General features: G+C 37.9%; 1 protein-coding gene and 1 long non-coding RNA gene across 14 annotated transcripts in view; one reads left to right on the forward strand and one right to left on the reverse strand.

The window, feature by feature from the left end:
* The window catches only part of EYA4 (EYA transcriptional coactivator and phosphatase 4), a 288,859-nt gene that overhangs the window by 84,461 nt on the left and 182,465 nt on the right, over positions 1–21,933 (reverse strand). The window lies entirely within an intron of this gene.
* Positions 5,584–21,714, forward strand: LOC118921761 (uncharacterized). Its single transcript, XR_005028501.2, has 4 exons — positions 5,584–6,373; positions 9,944–10,023; positions 17,875–18,073; positions 21,409–21,714. It is a non-coding gene; the product is annotated as an uncharacterized LOC118921761 (long non-coding RNA).

Genomic DNA, 21,933 nt, shown 5'->3' on the forward strand with positions numbered 1-21,933 from the left:
AATCAGGGACCCAACAGGGTTGAGCTCCCTCCTCCTGGTTCAGAGCTAGCACTTTCCCTCTGGGTCCTCACATCATGGAAGGGGCAAGGGGGCTCTCTGGAGCCTCTTTTATAAGGGCAGTAATTCCATTCACGAGGGCTCCACGTTCATGACCCAGGCACCTCCCAAAGAAAGGCCCACCTCTTAACACTATCCTCTTTGGGGGTTATGATTTCAGCATATGAATCTTTGAGGGACACATTCAGACTGTAACATTGAAAAATGAGCTAGAAAGTAAAAAATTCTATTTTCAGTCCTCAAATAAGTAATTTTTTGAAGCCTCAATGGAATAAAACATTTAAAATATCTCCTAAACACACACATACACACACATCTAAAACATAAATAATATTATTCTCTTCTTTAAAACATATCTGAAATTTAACGACATTGTGGGATGAAGGTAAAAACAGCCTTTTTTCCCTCTTTACAGTGATAAAAATTCAAGAGGGCTTGACAATTTGAGTAAGTTCATACAACTGCTCACTAGCAGAGACTTCATCAAAACCTGATGAGACACTCACTGTACATTCCTCTTACTATTGTTCCCCTCTATCTGCTATGTATTCATTAGCCTTCCTTTCAAAACCCAGAATCTTCAACTACAGTCAGTGCTTCATATCCTCTTTCCCACCTCCTAGTCGCTTCTCTCCACTTCAGTCAGTATCTGGAGTCTAGTCTATCTAGAGTCACCTCCTTATAATTCCTACTATGTTTTTTTTTTTTCATTATCTCTTACTTTGACTCTTCTAGCATTTCACAATATTAATGACTTCTCCTTAAACTCTCTTCCTCTGAGGCTGACCTAATACCTCTGTAGTGGTCTTACTGCCTGATTTTGGGTTCTCCATTTTCCATTTTCTTTTTCCTAAAATAATCTTAATTCTTGTTTAAGTATTTATTTCTCACCATCAAAGCTCAGTGTCTCAGGGAAAGCTAAATCCATCATCAGCTCCAGGAAATGGCCTTTTTTTCCTCCCATGTTCTTGATTGTTTCAGCAGTCACAAGTAAGGTAGCCATGCTTGTGCTATCAAAGATTCAGATAAAGCCAAAGTAAAAACAATGAATCACTGAAGTAGCAAATGGTAAAAGTGTATTGTGCACACACACTAAAAAAGTGTGCAAACCAGGAGCACTCAAACCAAGACTTGGAATGAGGCTCAGGGGTAGTTACAAAGCACTTGTATTATATAGTGAGAAAGCAGTGACTGTTTATGCTTTACAGTGATTGGTTATAATATTAGAATTCTCTTAAATGATAAGTATCGGTCAGTGGTTACCTCATCTCAACCTTGGGTAATAGTTCAAGTTTTGCATATGATTTCCAGAGGCATAAACAAGAAATGACCCAGGTCAAGTCCACCTTTCAAAATAAGCTAAATTAAGCTTTGCTTGCTTGACTAAACTGGTTTTGTCTGCTCAGGGAATTTTCAAGGCTGGTCTCCATTTGTTTTTAATCTTAACAGTGCCAATGGGACACAAGGAGTAGTTGTTGAAGACTTGTGAGTAAGTTCTTCTTCACTCTTGTGGGAGGGCTTCCAGATCCAAACCACATCTTCATCTGGATATGAATGAGGGAGCATGCAATCCTGATTTTTATGGCCAGCCATTCTATCACCAGAGGGGAAACAGGATTAAGGCAAATCCAAAACTGTGGATGGCAGTGCAAAACAGACCAAAGGAAACTGGTTTCTTAATGAAATTATTGAGCTCCTAGATCAACCACTCCCAAGGCCATTCTACCTCTGGAATTCCAGTTATGTGCACAATAAATTACCTTATTGTTTAAAGCTAGGTGAGCCAGCTTCTCTATTACTTGCACTTGAAACCATTTTAACTGATAGAACTACTCTTTGCTGGGTTCTTGACGTCACAACTGGCTGTTACTTTTCAATCTTCTTTGTGGGTCATTCATGTCCTTTTAACCTTTTGATGTCCATAATCTTGCAGACTTAGCCCTTATCTCATCTCATGCAGGTAAACACCCTTCTGGGGAATTTCCACATGTATTTATATCTTCAAAAAGTGTTTTTTGTTGATTATTCAAGCACCAGCCCTCCTCTGCCCTCATCACTTCTAAGCACCAGATCTTGCCTACAATTCTACACTGGTCATCTTCCCAGGGATTTTTCACAGACTTTCCTAGCCTTCCATGTCCATAGTTAATCTCACTATCACACCTACTCAGACTCTTATCTCTAACTGCACCATTAAACTAGTTGTGCAAATCAGAATGCCAGGTGGTATTCTCAAGCCTTCAATCTTTACAAAGTTCACCAAATGCTCTTAATGTTTCTGCCTAAAGAAATTTCAAAATATTCATTCCTTTACATCCTAATCACTACTTATATTAGGTCTTTGTAATTCTTCACCCAAATTCCTACAGGTTATAGTCCTCACACAGAATCACTCATTCTTAAGTGATACCAAGTAGCAGGTACTGTATGGCCCAACCTGATGAATGAACGTCGATGAACAAACCTCGATGAATGAACTTTGATGAACCAACAAAGAGCCTCCTGGTTTTCCCATCTTTTCTTCAAATCATCTTCTAGACAATCATCATAATTATTTTTCTCAAATACAACTCTGACTATGTCACTTCCTTTTTAAATCCCCTCCCCATCAGGAAAGAAAAAAAGGTTCTCTTTGAGGCTTAAATTCAAATATTTAACAAACATCTACTACACATCAGATTCAGGGCTAAAGAGTTTGAAAGAGTAAATTATGATTTTCTTCTTTTAAAAATCCTATAATTTAGGAAAAAGTTGGTATATGACCTTAGCCATGGCAAAATACAGGTATCATCATACTATTCTGAATTTAAGAATCTGCATCACTTTTTACTCTGAGCTAAAATATTCTCATGTCTTTTTTATGCTCCATCTATCTAGACTTGTACTAGAACTATCTTGAGTTAATTCCAACTTTAATGCATAAAAATTCCAGGAACCATATGTTTGATTGACATTGTCAGGTATAGAAATCACTGCTTTTCAGAAACTGCTCTAAGATTCAGAATTTAAATACTATATTTTTGATAAATGAATATGATGATTTACTGGTCTTGTGATTCCATTTAAAATATTACTTCTACAGTATCACCTTCTTTAAAATTTAGAAATCACTCAAATTTGTTGCTGTTTCCTCAGTTATTTTGCTGAAGAAAGAAGTATTATTTGAATCCCTACCATATAGTAGACAATTTCATAAATTAATTTATTTGACAGATATTTGGGTGCCTAAGCCCTTGGTTTTCCTTTATGAACAAAATGAACAAAAATCTCTATTTCTATGTAGCTTACATTCTAGCTCTACATCCTAGAACATACATTCCCTTATATTGTTCTACAAAATGAACAAAAATCTCTGTTTCTATGTAGCTTACACTCTAGGTTCTACAATGAAGTTAGAACCTAGGTGCTATAGAGCATAAACACCAAAGGAGTCCACAGGAGATGTGGCTCAACCACAGAGGTGTAACCCAGAAAGGCAGACATTATTAGTAGATTTCAGGCAGATGGAGGTGAGAGAACAGGCATTCTGGTGAGAGGATAAACTTGAGCCCTGGAGCACAAACTGGTGTGAACAGAGGTGGCATGGAGAAGTGGGAAGAACAGGCTAACTAAAATGGCGACTGTGTGTTGGAGAAGAGAAAAACGTTTGATTACTAGGATAGAGCTTTTGAGAGCCAGGCAGTGGATTCTGAGAGAAGAGTACTGTAATTGAAGTAGTCACTGTAGAATAGTCTAGCTAATCTGCATTACTATGGTTTAGGAAAGAGGGAGAATGTATTGACACAGGCTGGTTTGGGAGTTGATGTACAACTGAGGCAGGAAGCTAAATGGTTTTTGACTAACTTGGTGAGGACAGGATCAAAAACAAGTGAAAGACATTAAGAGTATTTTGTTAGGAAAACTATAACTTAATGATCAGATATTTAAGGCATACATTCATTTATTCATGTGTATTAAGCATCACAATTTGAGTTACATTCATACTTATTGTGCACCCAACGTATTTACTGAGCACCAACTGGGAACAACTATCAGACCTGTGCCTAGATGCAAAGGCCCCCCCCCCCCACTGCCTATGGTTACAGTCCAGTAAGGAAGAGGTAATGACAGCACAGGACAAGGGCATGTTGTCTACACTGCTGACATAGATGAGATGTGAGAGATTTGCTGGGGTTTGTGGGAAGGCATGTGCACGTGTGTGCAAAAGATAAAAGAAGTCTCCAAAACTGAGTTCTGAGTTATTTCCGCTGATCAGAGTTGGTGAAGGAGTCCAGAAGATGAAGGACAAGTATATTCAAAGGCATGGAGGTGGGAAATGGCATAGTGTGTTCAGGTACCTGCTAGTAGTAAAATATTTCTGCCTCACAGAGGTCAAGGAGCAGATGGAGAACAAGCACCGAGCTCCTGCAGTTTCATGCTAAGGACTCTGAATTGCAGTCTGCAGGCAGGGAGGAGCAAATGGAGAACTGGAAACAACAAAACAGCATGACCAAAATGACATATTTGAAAAATGTGTGATGACCGTGTGGAGGCTGAATTAGAGAGGGGGCAAGTGGAGTCAGGGAGACAAGATGGAGCAGTGTGGACATGCAGAGGTGGCAAATGGGTAGAGACTAAACTTATGCATGACAGGGGCCACGTATGATCAGCTATGTAGGGGCTGAACTGCCAGAACCTGGAAGCTAGATGTGCAGAGAGGGAAATTTTAGAGAAAATTAAGCTTTTTAATTCAGTGATTGTGAGAAGAACAGAGCAAAAGGAAAACAAAGGGGAAGAGACTGTTTTCAGTGAAGGGTGAGTGACGTGCTGCTTTGAAGGAAAGGAAAGACTTCAGGTAAGCAGTGTGGACGTCCTGACACTTGGATAAAAGGAGAACCTTACTCATGTCAGTTCAGTGCAATTGACTGTGCTCCTTAACTTCCTGGGTTTGCTGGCTTTGTTTCCCTAATTAACTTTGAGATTTGCCAATAGATATCTAGTCTTCCCCACATAATTACTGGACACCTATGCATGCCAGACACTGTTTCAGGCTTTGATTTATAACAAGGAGTATTTCATGTTCAATGTTTTGTTTATTAGAAAATTGATGGGCATACACATGTTTTCCTTTATAAAAGGTTACATGGCCCATCAATTAAATAACTGGAAACAACACAAAAACCAAACTGGTACCACCACCCAACAAACTGCTGCTGCTCAGTACACCACCTGGGAGGAATCTGAAATAATTATCAAAGGACATCTATAGTTCCCAGTAGATGGGGTGGGGAGGAATTGAATGGAGTAAAATAAATAATTAAGGGCAGGGGTAACTTTTGGTGTGATGGATAAGTTGATTATCTTGACTGTTCTGATGGCTTCACTTTCATTTACATATGTCAAAACATCTGACTGAACACTTTAATATGCAAGTTAAATATGCCTCAATAAAGATGTTTTTAAAAAATAGCACAATAGGTATAGTTCTATGGTGGGTTAAGGGTTAATTTTAGTTTTCTTCTTTTGCTCTTTTACAATGTACATCTATGAAATCGTATTAATTTTTCAATAAAATTCATTTTAAAAATTGTAAAACTTATAAAAACTGCATCAACCAGGTACTCAACTGCTCTTCTAATAATCACGGACTGCAATTTTAAACAATGAAGTACTGTATTAAACCCATAAAACTGGCAAACATTAGAAAATCAGATAAGGTCAAATGAAAGCCAGCATGTGGCAAAAGGGCAAAACTCACACTTCTGATGGAATGTAAACTGGTATAGCTAATTTGAAAGAAATATTGCAGTATACAGTAGAGTTGTAAATGTATTTATGCTATTAATGATTGCAGAACCAGTTTTCAATTTTCCATTATCCTAGTAATTGGTGCTATTTTAAAGTAGTGGCAGACATTTTGTACATATATTTTGTGTAAATATTGATACTTCAGACTTCACAGCTTAGCTCAACCCTCCCTTAACTCCTTCTCTCCTTCCCGTTTCCCTCCTCATTCTGCTCCCTGAGAGCCTCCTCATAAACGTGCCAGTCACTTGACCATTCCTGGACACTCTTTACCTCTTAACAGCTCCCTTTCTCTTTCCCATCCAAACTCCCCACCCCATGCCTACCTAGTCCCTCCAAAAAACAGGGCTGAGCAGGGATCAGAAGTGCCCTGAAGAAGACTCTTCTCTTCTCTGGGATGGGAACAGTCCGACAGTGGGCACAGTGTGGAGGGAGAGGCCGCAGTATCAAGTAAACACACAAGGAAGGTATCAAAGCCCTTACAGGGCCGCCCCCAAGAGAAGCAGCAATTCCAAGGGCCTTCTGGCTGGAGGTAAGTAAACACCCAAAAGACAGCAAGGTGAATAGGAGCAAGAGAGACAGTTTATAATTGTGTAATGTGTAGGTATTAATGTTTTCTTGAGATGTTTCAGGTATTTAGTGTCACAAAATATTTTTCTTGAATGTGCACATACTTTAAGACACTGTTATTAATACTTGCAGTATGGGATAAATGCTGATGTGCTAATGTCATTTGTGCTGGTACAGCAAGCGCCATGCACTATGCCCCCTAATTCCTCTCTTGCATTTCAACGCCAAAAAATTGGAGTTATTTTATTCCATAACATTGTGTGTTTGTAAAATTAAACAATTAGAAACAATTTAAATGTCCATCTAGAAAAGAATGTATAGATTATATGGTTGACCCTTGAACAACACAGTGGTTAGGTTTGAACCCCTGTGCAGTCAAAAACACATGTATAACTTTTGACTCCCCCAAACTTAACTATTAATACTCTACTGTTGACCAGAAGCCTTACTGATCACATAAACAGTCCATTAACACATATTTTGTACATTATGTATAGTACATACTGTACTCTTACAATAAAATAGAGAAAATATTTTTTCAAACGGTTCTAGCTCTCCAAAAAATTTCCAATATATTTATTGAGAAAAATCCAAGTATAATGCATTCATGGTAACTTTTAAATTCAGGACAGTACTTTCTCAAGGAGAGAGGGGATAGGTATCTCAGAGTACGTAAGGATCTTCAGCAGTAGCTGCACCATTTATTTTTATGATCCAAAGTGAATCCTGATGTTAAGAGCTCATATAGATAAGGGGTGGGTACAAATGTTTTCAATTGGAAAAAAATGTTTTTAGAGTTTTACTCCCTTTCAAACCCTAAGGACTGGTACCAAAATTATTATATATTTTATATAAAAAATAAGTAGACAAAAACAGACATATGGTACCTTTAAACCCCATTATAATGGAAAATAGTGAATTGTTCAGTTGTTACAGAGGTAATTAAGGCTGGCAGAGGCTTCCCTCTATGAATTTGTGGGCACTAGGAAAATGTCCTGGCTAAACTGATCATGTAAATGGCTCAGCTTTTGATAATGTGAATGTTCTCACAGGAAAGCATCTAAAGCTGAGCTGTTTTTGCTCTAATTTAGCTGTTAAGTAAAACAATAGATTCATATGGTTGCAATCTCTTCCCATAACATGACGCCGAATTTCAGAAAAAGCTAGATTTTGCAATTCTGTTACTCCCAGTGTCACCTCAAAGTGAGATAGAGCTTTGGGGACACCCAGAGAAATATGGCCTAAATACAAAGACACTAACATGAAGAATGTCTAGGCTACTCCTGAGAATCCATGCTAAATAAAACCTATTGTAACCAAATTTTAGGCATGTGGAATAAATTCAAAACATTGTGGCTTACCACAAGGTCAGTATATTAAACCTTCTCCCAATGAGATGTTACTTGATTTATTTAGACTCCTTGGCATGTTTGGATTAACGTGCTGGCAGTCTGAGCAGCTCTTCTTCCTGGGTTCTTATAAGAATTCTTGGATAGAAGAGCTGAGTAATTGGGATGACATTCATGTTGGAATACACCTCCAGGTGCAATTATAATCAGCATGTGGTAGGGGCAGCAGTTGCTCTTTCTGCCCTGAGCATCTGCCTGAAGGAATGGCAGATGACTCACCCAGACCTCCTCTTGCATAGCTGGGCTGTCTTTAGCCTTGTCTTCATTGAAGAGGCGGTACAGTGTATGAATGAGCCAAATGGAGGGAAGAAGTAGGTAAGGGGGATTTTTAAACAGTGTCTCCATCTCCTTTCTGCCCAGAAATTTGACTTTGAGGTTAGGAGCAGGAACAGCAGTGAGAGAGAAGAAAAGTGAGGCAGATAAAAGCCTGGGAAATGGTGGCTTATTCTGTATGAAGTATGCAGCTATTTCTTGAACCACTACACAGTCCACTCGTTTTGCATTAAATTGAGTGGTCAGAGTTTGGAAAGCTGTTTGTCAGATTCCATAGGCTCAGGCCATCACTACCATTAACTAGCCTTTGTGCATGGCTCAAAATGTTGCAAGTCTGGCTTTTCAGCTTATCGTCACCTATGGGCACACCACAAGTTTGGCAGAGCTGAGTTTTCTCTTGCTTACACAAGTGTTAAAGTTCCCAAAGTCATCAAGTCCGTCCCTCCTTCAAACATTGTTTTAACAAAAGGTAAACTCAAGCACACACTTTCAGAGTCCTGTTTTAAAAGTTCAAGTGGCCTGGAAGGAAGAATGGCATGTCTGGCAAGCCGAGACTGCAGACCTCCCTCCACTCTTTCCCAGGGGAAAGACATTCCTTAGACTCTACTGCACCTCATTTGCTCATGTATAGAACCAGGAAAATTGTTCTTGTCCTGCCTAATAAGGAGGATGGAGTAAAGATGATAGAACACATGTTTGGGAAGATGCTTTTCAAATTGTATGTTGTATGCGTGGAAAAAAGAATAATCAGGAGGGAGATCTAATATTTACAAAGTTCCCTTTCTTTCTATAGTCTTTACCTAGCTCTGGGGTGTTTATCAATATGTTATCACTTCTACCCAGAAGGGATGATGAATAAATGTTCAAGAACTTAATAATATGAATGCATGCATGAAGCTGATTACCCCCCAAAAGAATATCTCTTCAATTATGGGAAATTCCTACATATAAGTCATGGGTGGTTTTTTGGTAACATTCAAGAGACAAGAAAACCAGATCTTGTTAGAGCTTTCTTTTGGAGTCACTTGCCCAACTACATCCCTACAGCTTCTCCACTCTGGCAGGTCACCTGGGAAAGTGTTCCTGATCTTTACATTGACATTATTTCCTCAGCATACACATTACACAGGGGCAATGATATGAACTGTCTCTTCTGATGTTTCAGATGTGAGGCAATTCATTCATTCATTCATTCATTCATAATTGTCTTTCTTTGATGCCCTTTGCATTCTTGGCACTGTGCTAGGCACTCTATATACAAGATGAAGAAGATGTGGTATTTGTTCTGCACAATGAGATTAACTATCATGGCCACTATACTGTTGGAGTGTCATACTCCTTCTTAAGTGCACAGAAATATTTTTCTTTTGGGTAGTATGATGTTTTGGTTTGTCTGATTTTTCTTTTCCCATGGACAGGAGTGCACATAGAGGAAACAGTATTTGTGTTGTATTTGCCTGTTGTCTTCCATTTCTGAGTTATTTTCATACAGAATAAAGTTATCTTATTGATTCACAAATATTTACCTGAAATCTACTTCATCTCAGGCACACCTTTGGGATACCAAGTTTTATAAGCTAGAATTCATTTTCTGCAGGAGCTTACAATTTAGTTAGGAAGACACACCATTAAAAGACACCATAACAATCACACATAAAAAAGACGATACCAAGCAATGTATTATAAATTTAGGTTCAGTGATGACATACAAATAAGATGTGTCCTGAGGGGTCCCAAGATATAGACCACTGACAACTTGCAAAGGATAGAAACAGAACAAAAAGGAAGTACTTTGATAAATCATGCAAAGCAACAATGCATGCAAACTAAATATTTCCATTTTGATACAGGACCAACAACATGTGAGCAATCACATGATTTAACTGTTGCAAGGTGTGAAGCTGACTGATGCACTGGTTCATGAGTTTATGTAAGTGGAAATCATGCTACTGGAAACTTCTCTCAGACTCTATCCCTTCTTCATTTGTAAGGCTGTGCTAAGTCTGTATTTACTGAAATCACATTAGTAATTAAAGAACTTGAGGAACTGCTGGAAGGAATATTAAAATAGTATTGCATATTTCCACCCTCCATAACAAGAGGAAAAGACCATCCCATGTCCTATAAGTGGATTTGATTAGGCAGCCTACCAGTGGCCCAGAGCCAAGAGACAGCAGGGAATTGTATCACTCTATTTACACTTATAAACAAAAAGAAAAGAATGCCATGGCAATAAGTTATCATCAATTTGGAAATTATTGCTTATAAGTTAATTATTTCTTTTATTTTCAATATATCAAAGAAAGCAGTATATAAGATTCTAACCTGGAAATGCCAAAATTGTAAACTTTATAAAATCTTAATTTATCTTTAGACCCTGATTGTATTTATTTGGTCAATCTTTTTACAGAGTTATCTTAGTGTTAATACCATCTCCTCAACTAATCTGTAGAAAACACAAAGTTGAACAAAACCTTAAGTTCATGTTTCAGGCTTCATACATCTTATCTGTGTACTATCTTATTGATTATGTGTATAATTTATGGATAGCTTAATTTGTGTGTGTATATAATGCATGTGTATATATGTCATAGAAAGAAAGTCCACAGTATGACAATAATAACTTTCATTAATCATGGGCTCAACAAATATTCTTGAGCAATTAGAAAATGAAAGGTGTTGTGCTTGCTGTGGGGGAAAAGAGATTTACAAGACGTCTAACAGTCTAGCATATACATAACAAAGCCCAGAGATCAGCCACAGCTGTCATATCTGCTTTGTGAAAAATGTGAGCTGTTATTCAGGCACCACCCTAGCGAGTCAGTCTCCTGTGAATAAAGTCCTAGAAATGAGTCAACAACCACATGAACTTTACAGATTTTTGCTGGGTAGGACACAGGATCAAAATGTATGTTGCTTTCCCCAACCACTGAAGGATTAAAGGGTAAAATACAAAAACTAAAGACCTCAAGCAAAACTCATGCTACAAAGTAGTAGCACATTTTTAAACATCATGGGGTTAACTCTTGAACACAAGAAAAGCAAAAAGGGCAAACAAATCTGGAAAATCTGGGAAGAGGGGGTAGGGTGTCTGTTGTCCGAGCAGGAACACTTTGTGCTGCACACAATAAAGGGATAGAATGACATATCAGCTTTATAGATCAGTCATGGCAGAAGAAAATAGAAATATTCTCTGTATGTTCTGGGTAATTAAAAAGCCCCCTGTGGAAAGATCCAGACTTTAATTAAGAAAATTTTCAAGTCCCAGCTCAGCTCCTCAACGAATTCATGATTTTAGGCAAACATTTAACCTCTCTGAGCCTTATTTCTATGAAGTGGGAACAATATTTCATTTTATTATTATAAAGATTCAAGGAATAAAACATTTTTTTGGTTATTGCTTGTTTTTCATTTGTAATATGCCTGGTTATGGATATTCAATACAGAGTGTACCTGTGTCATGTATGAGGTCTGTGTGTGCGTGTATATGTATACACACACATGCATATATTCTCTCTTTCCTTCAACATTCCACAACATATATATTCTGTCTACTATATACAAATACCATGCATTAACCAATTCATCACAAGCTTATGAGTTTATCTTGAAAACAAGCCCCATATTCACCTCTTATCTCTTATTCACACTTATTGCACCCTATTCCAAGCCCTCATTCTGCCTCAGGTCTGAATACTACTCAGAACTTCTTGCTCCAACCTTCATTCCTATTCGATCAATAGATGAATCTACCTAGAAGATAGTCTTCCTTCCCGTTTAGGTATCAGAGAGCTCAGAGAGTGCAGTGGAAAGAGAACTGAAGTGTGAGCCAAGAAGTTAATGTCTAGCCATGGTTCTGTTTCAAACTTGACCCAAATGTGAGACAGATCACTCAGCCTTTCTGGCCTCCGTTCCCCTCTGTGAACTGAGTAGATTTGCTCTCAGTGATTTCTGGCTTCCTTCCAACTCTAATACTCTTAATTTAATTTACTGTTCAAATAATACATCAAAAACATTATTGCAAAAATCTATCATCAAAGCAACCATCCCAAATTAAATAATGACCAGAATAGAAACAATGACGACAAACTGCCATTTTATCAACACAAGCTTTGCTCTGCTCCACATGAGCAGCACATGTGAATAAAGCCTCTAAGTCCACCCAGGCCCCCACAGTGGCATCACTATACAAGGCGCTGGCCTCGCCATTCGCATTCATTTTGTGACTAGGTTGATGTTATAAGGAGATGGGGCTTTGCCCTACTCACCCATTCATGTGTATGTAAGGTGTAGAGGGACATAAATGGAATGCGCAATTTCACTTAAAGGACTGTGGGTCTACTAATTTTTTTGCCAAGCAGGCTACAGTAGTCAGATATGAATGAGGACTTTATCTCAATGCAAAAGTCTGACTTGATGCAAAAATACAGGTGAGTAACTTCTCATGCACCTGTTGTTTTCCTTATCTATATGAATGCAATATAAGATAAGCACAATAAGGGAGAATATATTCATAAATGACTTATCCAATAAGGAGTTAACATCCAAAATATAACTGAACAACTCACTCACCTCAACCCCAAAAAACAAATAACACAATTAAAAATGGGCAGAGGATCTGAACAGACACTTCTCCAAAGAAGAAATTCAGATGGCCAACAGGCACATGAAAAGATGTCACACATCATTAATCATCAGGGATATGCAAATTAAAACCACAATAAGACATCATCTCATACAGTTAGGATGGCCAACAAGGAACAACAAATGCTGGCGAGGATGCAGAGAAAGTGGGACCCTCCTACACTGTTGGTGGGAATGTAAATTAGTTCAATCATTGTGGAAAGCAATATGGAGGTTCCTCAAAAAACTAAAAATAGAAATACCATTTGACCCAGGAATTCCACTCCTAAGAATTTACCCAATGAACACAAGATCCAGATTCAAAAAGACATACGCACCCCTATGTTTATTGCAGCACTGTTTACAATAGCCAAGATATGGAAGCAACCTAAGTGTCCATCAGTAGATGAATGGATAAAGAAGATATGGTACATATACACAATGGAATATTATTCAGTCATAAGAAGAAAACAAATCCTACCATTTGCTATAGCATGGATGGAGCTAGAGAATATTATGCTCAGTGAAATAAGCCAGGCAGAGAAAGACAAATATCAAATGATTTCACTCATTTGTGGAGTATAACAACAAAACATAACTGAAGAAACAGTAGCACACTCACAGACTCCAAGAAGGGACTAGTGGTTACCAAAGGGGAGGGAGGAAGAGAGAAGGGGATTAAGGGGCACTATAATTTGCAATCACAATATAGGTAGGTCACAGGGAAGGCAGTACAGCATGGAGAAGACAAGAACGGACTCTACAGCATCTTATTACGCTGATAGACAGTGACTGCAGTTGGGGGCTGAGGACTGGATAATATGGGTGAATATTGAAATCACATTGTTGTTCATGTGAAACCTTCATAAAATTGTGTATCAATGCAGAGAAGACAAATAGTGATTTTACACATCTTACTATGCAGATGGACAGTGACTATGAAGGGGTATGTGGGGGGGATTTGGTGAAAGAGGGAGCCTAGGAAACATAATGTTCTTCATGTAATTGTAGATGAATGATGCCAAAAAAAAAATTGTGTATCAATGATACTTTAATTTTTAAAAAAGATATGCATAATGTTTTATCTTTTCTATATTATGTTGAAATTCTATCTGAAGCCTAATTTACTGAGGTGTAGGCCCTCCATTAACATCCACTTCCTAAACCCACATCAAATACATAAAAACACATGAAGTAACTTTTGCTTTTAGAGTAAAGATAGAGTAAAGGGGAGCTCATTTGCCCTCTCATCTGAAACAACTAAAAAACAAAGAAAATATATAAAACAATGGTTCTCAACACACTGAACATGAGGCAACACGAAACAGTGATGACTGAGAGATGGAAGACAAATTGGGTGAGGCCTCCAGCTTAGTCTCTGGAGAAACTTTCAGGCCACGGTGCAGGAGAGGAACCCAGGCGGAGCCCAGTGAACTGAGGAGCTAGTAGCTGGCTCAGCAAGGGGACTGACTGGCCTCCTGTTTATTGAACCTATGCTAGTGCTGTATCTGGTGTTAAAATTTTTGAATATCATCTACAGATAGAGAGAGGAATAAGATGGAGTTTCTGCCCTCAAGAAGCTCAAATTCTAGCAGGCATACAGACAAATAAATTACAACACAGTAAATTACAGTTTAAATGACAATAACAGCAAGCATACAATCACTTGGGAATATATGAGAGGGATTTTCCACCAATCCTAGGAGGGGGCTGATGAGAGAAAGGTTCTTAGGAGAGAAAACCATAAGCTACACTCTAAAATCTAAACAGGAGCTAAACAAAGGGAAGTAGGGCAATACATTCAGAATGAAAGCACATGTAGAAGCGCAGACGAGCCTGAAGAATATATGGGTGGGGTGGGGGGTGGGGAGGAGGAACAAGAAACAGGCACCAGATCACAAAGGGCCCCAATGTCTGGTGGATTAGTACTGCAGGAGGTAGCGAACCACCTAAGTTTTAAGCAGGGAAATTACTTAATTCTATTTGTATTTTGTAGAACTCATTCTAGCTAACACGTAAAAAAATGAACTAGAAGAGAAAATCAGATGCAGGGAAATTATCATGGGACTCTGCTTATTAGGTGACAGATTATGTGTATGAAGTAGGGTAGTAATAGTAGAGAGCAATGAAAGTCATTTGACTCCAGAAATTCTAGAAAGATTTTCTAGTAAAATAATTGATTAAATATGAGGAGAGAGCATGAGAAAAGAATCAAGGGTGGCCATTCAGATCTCTGTGATAAAGAAGGCACTATTCATTAAGATCAGAAGCAAAGAGAAGACATTTTGGAGGTGCATATGAGTTACATTTTGGACATGTTGAGATTAAAGTGCCCAAGGGACATGCAAATATGAGATATCCAGCAGTCAACCGGAAGCTTGAGGGAGACATCTGTACTGGCAACAGATTTGAGATTCATCAGCATATACGGAATGATCAAGCTCCGTGTACGGAAGAGGTCCAAGTCACCTAATAAAACAGTAGGATGTGAGAAGATAAATGTGATGGTATTCTGGGAAGCACCTTTATTTAAGAGATGGGCAGAAAAGAGGAATACGAAAGAGACATCAGAAATGAAAGGATCAAGAGATGACAAGAAAGGCAGGAGGGTATGGATTCAGGATAGTTAGCAAAGAATCACTGGATTAACACCAGAAGTTATTAAAACCTCTAAAATGGTAGGGGGTAGGGGATCCAGAACATATATGGGCAGAATTGGCCTTGGACTGGATGAAATACATTGTGTCAGAGTATCACAGGTAAGAGGCAAAGAAAGACGTTTGAAGGTACAAATAAGGGAGGAAAAGGAAATTCCTGGCCTGCAGTTTTAAATGATCTGTGAAGTAGGAGGCAAGATCTTCTTCACATGTGGGAATTTAGGAGGAAGATCATGTGGAGTGAGCTTAAGGAGAGTGAAGGTTTAAAATAAACACCAGAAAGTAGAAGGAGAGTTAGCTGTTTGTGAAAGTTAGAAAAATGACCAAGCATGATTAAGGGTCTCATTGAGAATGAAGGACACATTGAATTGGTGGAGTCTTCTGGCATACTTGGAGTTGCCCTGATATTTTGTGATTCCCTTTTTCCTTTGTAATAAATAAGGTCTTAATTGTCAGAACCCTACAGCTAATTCTGCCACCCAAACCTAATTCTGTATTCCACAATCTATCTTACATGTAGGTCAGCAAACAGTTCATTCTAGCTAATGGGAGTGAGTGCAAAAGCCCACTTGGGTTTTGCCTCCTTATTCTTACCCCTTCTGGTTACTGGGAGCTGTAGGGAGCCAGAGCAACCACAGTGGACCCACCAGGGGAAGCCAAGTGAAGGGGAAAGTGGAACCAACCGACCTTTTGTTTTGATTCATATGAAAGAAGAACATCAATCTTTTTTAGTTTGAGTGCTCATAGATTTCTTTGTTAGTCTATGTTCTAATATATAAATTAAATTTTAAATGACTCAGAAGCCTGGAGTGTGTGAGCAGACAGGGCAAGCAGTTTTGAATTTGCCGAAGGGTACGATAAAGAGCAGAAGAGTGAGGAAGCTGAGACTACTGGCAGGATGGTGGTTGAAAAGCTGAGCCACGAAACCTCAGCCAGACAGAAGGTGAAGAGCAGCTGGCGGTGACAGACTAGGTCAGGAGACTGGATGCCCAAATGAGGTCTCATACAATACTAGGGTCACTTAGCAGAAATCAATGGGGACTAAAATAAATATGCAACTGCACATAGCAATATAGATGAATTTTACAAAGCTAAGCAAAAGAAGCCAGACACACAAAAATGTACTCATAACACATATAATTCCACCATACAACAAAAAAATACGAGGTAATACTAAGCTATGATGCTAAGCATCAGAAAAAAGGAGGAGACTTGGAAAGGAGCATGAGGAGGACTGCTAGGAGCTGGTCTTTTTCTTGTCCATTCTGGGTGCTGATTACATGGGGGTGTCCAATTCTGCACACTCATATTATGTGCATTTTTGTATGTATATTTCACTTCAAAACTAAATTTTGAAACTGCCCCAGAGGAAAAATACATACCAGTTTTACTTATCAAAATAGCAAAAGCTATAGTTAAAAGAAAAAAACAAAACCATAATTCGTAATGCTGGCATGCCTACGATAAGAATTTCTATGCCCTGTGGTTTGACTTTAAAACGGCACAAGCTTGGTGGAAAGCTGTCTGGCAAAATGTTTCAAGAGCTTTAAAATATGCATGGCCTTTGACTTGGAATTCCACTTTTAGAAGTTCATTCTAAGAAAATCAGAAATATGAGGAGACTTATGCATAAATATATTCAATGAATTATTTATAAGAGGGGAAACTTTGAAAGGAACAGAAATGTCCCCAAATGGGAAAATGGTTACATAAACTGTTGTATCCTATGATGTTATAATTATGCAAATGATTTTCAATTACATGGTAAAATGTTAATAATATAGAGTTATTTTTTAAAAAGCAAGATAGAAAATGTGATTATATACAGTAATATTTCAAATTGACATAAAATATATGTACCAAAGTGTGCTTATCTCTAGGTTGAGTGATTTTGGTTCTCTTTTAATACATTTTATATTTCCTAGATTTTCTAAAGACAGGATGCAATATTTTGTTGATTACAGATTAAAAATTTATGCTGGTGTTACACTGTTTCCTTTTTTCACAGAGTTTTGTATTTTTCTCGCAATGCAAGTTAACAATTGTGTTCTACACCACAATAATTTTTTTAACTACATGACTCTGAGCTGCCTGAGGGCAGGGTATAGTTTTACTCATCTTAACTTTCCCCTGGAGTACCTTGCAGAGAACATAGTATATAACCAAAAAATACTGAGTGAAACAAACATCAAGATCTCACCTGCTATCTTCTATTTCTGTAAGTGTACTATACAATTAAATAAACATCATTCATCATTAAACCTTTTGCTGCTTGCATTCTAAGTTAAAATAAATAACAACTTCTAACTGCATAGTTTAAGGTTTAGCCCCACACCCCATTCTGTCTCCTGATTTAGGTGCAGGAGAGCAGAAGGTCCAGCAGTGGTGGAAGAAGGGTAGGCAGAAGCAGAAGACAGGACTGAGGGTTTAACCCCACCTCTTATGCTCCAACCAGAACACTGCTACTTTGATCTCCTTCAACTCCCTTTCCCTTCCCCCAGGACTCAAGGCTGAAGGAGGCAAAACCCAGCAATGCCAAGGGTGAATCAACACCTGGGGGTAATCAGTTAACTGGCCCACTGGGGAACCAGAACCCTGTTTGAAGTAGACTGCAGGGAGCCCACAGGAGGGGAGGAAAGCCAGGTCAACAGGAGGGACTATGCGGCTGCTTGAGAGAGTAGGGAGCCTTCAAGAAGGAAGGTAAGGTTCCTGATTGATAGAAGAAATTAAAATCTTAGTTTAAAGGAAAAATATGAAGATTTTTTTTTCTAGAAGGAGCTCCTTCATAGAGAAATTGTAATTTTACTTTTGGAAGAAGGTGCTGATTTTTATGTTGTGGTACATTTTTGAAAATTTGTGACCTGAATAGTAATTACCCAAAGCCCTTAATTAAGCTGGATTTATACCAACTGAAATAATACTTTCTCAAATATGTTTTCTTTCTCCCCTGGTCCTTGTACATTGCTGTTCACTCAAAAGTTTAAATCTCAGTTGGAGAAAAAGCAGCATGTAATTTGTATTTAAGAAACACAATAACACATTCCTATCTTTAAAAATATTTTTTACATGAGCATTTTGTTCATATCACATTCAGTAGGAAGCTTTCCAGGATGCCAAGTATTATGTTCCTTAGGTAAATTCTACTATACACCACTATCATCTCTTTAAAATTAATGAAGTAGATTTAATCAACATTGATGCTAGGACATAGGATGCTAAGGTCATGGTCTGGTTTTGTAAATATTAGTCAATTTCCTATGTTGAATTTTTCATAGACATGCACAGGTGTAACTGTACTTGAAGTGTTTCAAAAGCTTAATAGACTTCTTTATTTTCTTAAAGTCCATTTGAATAGCCCTGAAAGAAGTGAATATAAATTTCAATGCCTTAATTTTGGTTGAGCAGAAATACTTCCAAATTATTTTGCCAATCTAGCCTCAAATGTCTTCTTTGCCTGTCAAAACCCAACTCTTTTCCATGTAATATGGAAGCTACTGACCCAGGACCACTGACTCACCAACTTCATTTTCACTTATAATAAAATCCAGATTGGAAGAGGGGTTTTGCAAGATCAAAGTCTAGTTAGTGGAAGGTGAACTTTTTTTTACTACTTAAAAAGGAATTGAAGTTATTCTCCATTAAAAATGAATGACCACACATCTTCCTAAGTCCCACCAAAAATAAGAAATAGCCTTACACCACTGGATAGTTAAACCTGGATTTAATCCTAAATCACATACATGCTCTAGTCTGATGAACACTATAGAGAAACATTCCACCATGACAAACACTCACTGAGTGCTCAGTGTATGCCGGGGTGGGGGGAAAACCTCAGAAACTTATGCCATAAGCATTGTTATGATCACCTTCTCTTTGGATAGGGAAACTGAGGCACTAAGAGGTTAAGTAACTTATCCAAGGCCTCACAGTCAGCAAATGGTAAATTCAGGTTTCACATTTAGTCTGGCTCTAAAATCTACATTCTCTTCCATTATACTAGATTGCCTTTGTAAGAACGCTTTTTTTTTCCCTGCTGATATCCATTCAATCTTATGTCTAGATTCTAGAAACCAGACAAAGATATGTTTTTTTTTTTAAAAAAAAGCTCCACACAAATCATCCAGGAGGACATGACTATGCAGACAGTCCATCTGCAATGTAACCACATAAAAGACTTCCAGATAAATTCGAGCCCATTAACAGAAGTGCACATAGGATCTGCCAGGGAGCCAGATGCCGCCCTCTGAGGAGAATAACTTCCCTAGCTCCTCACCCAAACATTCAGCTGGGCACTCCCCAAGAATGGTCTGTTCACCGTGCCAAAGGTCCAAATGTAAACTGCACGATGTGCTTAGTAAGAACTGTTTGAATCTTTAGCAATAAATGCTCTTTAGTAAAATCCAAACTGCAGGGTCAATAAAAGAAAAGGTATATATACTATATCATTTATAAATGTATGCGATACAGTTTTGAGACTGTTTGCATAATTACATTAAAGATTGTCCTAATCCCCTTTTCACGTTTAGCTCTTAGGTCAGTATTTTTTTTTTTGCCCTTCCACATTACTTCAAATCCTCCAAAGAATGCTAGAGAAAATCAGCAACCAAAACAAGCAGCTTCGGATTTTCTGGCACTCAACCATTTGGATAACAGACTTGAATCGCATGATAGATAGTGGTCTAGGAATTTCAGAAATAAGAGTTTGGTTTCAATAAGAAATACCTTTACAAGGAAGCTGAGAAATGGAAAACAGCAGCAGTTGTTTTTGTTCCTGAAAAAGAAAATCAGTAACAAACGTAGGCACCCTAAGTTGAATTTGAATCTACATAGAGCTCACTATTTGACTGACAAAACCCTATCAGGCTCAACTTAATTGAGTTTAGGAGACTAAAATCACGGGAGCTAGGCAGATTTATTTTTGTGTTTTATCTGTGGCACAGGGGGTCTCGGGATTATTCAGAAGTCAGGGGAGCTGGCGTCCTGTGAACTGCTTCTGTTTAACTGTAATGTGATGCCTCTGGGGGTTGGGGCATAAGCGGGTTTGTCGAGCAGGGAAGGAAGTGAGCAAGAACAGAAGTCTTGGTGATTTGGGAGAGTCTGGCCTTGTGCGGTCTGTTTCCTTCTCCCTATTGCTCCCATTCAACATCTAGGCCTATCTTCTCTTAAGAGACACAAATTCCCAACAACACTAAACATGTAGAATGATCTAAATAAACGTCTTGTGATGAATACATTTCCTTCACTTGAAAAATGTCTAGATTCATTTATTTAACAGTGTAGGTTGATAAAATCAAATGATAACATGTGATTGATAAAACTAAATTAGCATTTAGGCAATTAATTTAAAAGCCCACTTTAAGGGTTTTAATTAATCCTCTCCCTAACAAAAAAAGGGACAGCAAAGTTCTTTCTTTCTAAATTTAAAGGTATGGTGTAGTGTGTATTATATTGAGATATATCAACAGCTGTATGCACTATCTTCTTAAGAGAAACAGATAATACATCTGAAAGTTAAAAGTCAAATAAGTGATTTATCTTCCAACTTCTAGAGAAATGAGTGCTAATAGGTACATTTTAGTCAGCTTTTCTCTGTAATGATAAGTAAGCTTAATTTAAAAATTTCCCGCATTTTTTCCTCATTTTTCCTCATTCTACTCACAATTATGAGGCGTGAGACAACAAATAAATTTTACGTATTTCATTTTAATTTTGATGGTAAAATATCTAGAATTTAAAAATCATAGTAGTCTACCTGGAAAAGAAATTACATATTTAATTAATGTATAAAAACAGGTTTTATATATTAACAGCTTTCAACTTGAAATGCATATAGGCTATGCGGCCTAATTGATGTATATGATCTATGCAACTAATTGATATATATTGGCATTTAGCTGAGGACAACAGAGGATTTTGAAGAAAAAGGCATTGAATGTCATGGGAAATTTTAGGACATTTTTAATGAAGAATATTCACAAAATATATACTCTTTCCAAAGATTTCCTTTCCAGCCTATCTTCCACTCCTGCTTACAGATCTTGGACTATGAGTTACCCAAGGGCATGCCCATATTTATTCCAATGCGTATGATGTGCTGCTTGCATTGACTGCCTCTCAGATGCAGCCAGATGCTATGTCTCCCAGGAAGCCTGGACATCATTCTCTCTCTCCCCTGTGGCCAACTACCAACCATTTCCTTACGGTAGTCTATCTTGTGTTACAACTTGTGTATGTGTCTCATCACTCCTATTATTTTGTAAATCTCTTTAAGGCAAGACCTACATCTAATAGATTTTGAATTCCACACAATACCTAGGACAGAACCTGGCCTATGCTACGTGCTAAAATACACGCACCAGTTAAATTAATGAATGGAAACATTATTCACTGAACTTTGAATGTCTACATTATATACACAAGGTAATTAATATAAATAACATCAGGTTTCCCTTCAGTCTTTCCTCTGTGCCTGTGCTGTCCAATACAATAAAAACTTGCTACATGTGGCTGTTTAAATATAAATTAAAATTAAAAATTCAACTGCTCAGTTGCACTAGCCA

This window comes from Manis pentadactyla, chromosome 12 (assembly GCF_030020395.1).
Source record: "Manis pentadactyla isolate mManPen7 chromosome 12, mManPen7.hap1, whole genome shotgun sequence".
NCBI lineage: Eukaryota > Metazoa > Chordata > Mammalia > Pholidota > Manidae > Manis > Manis pentadactyla.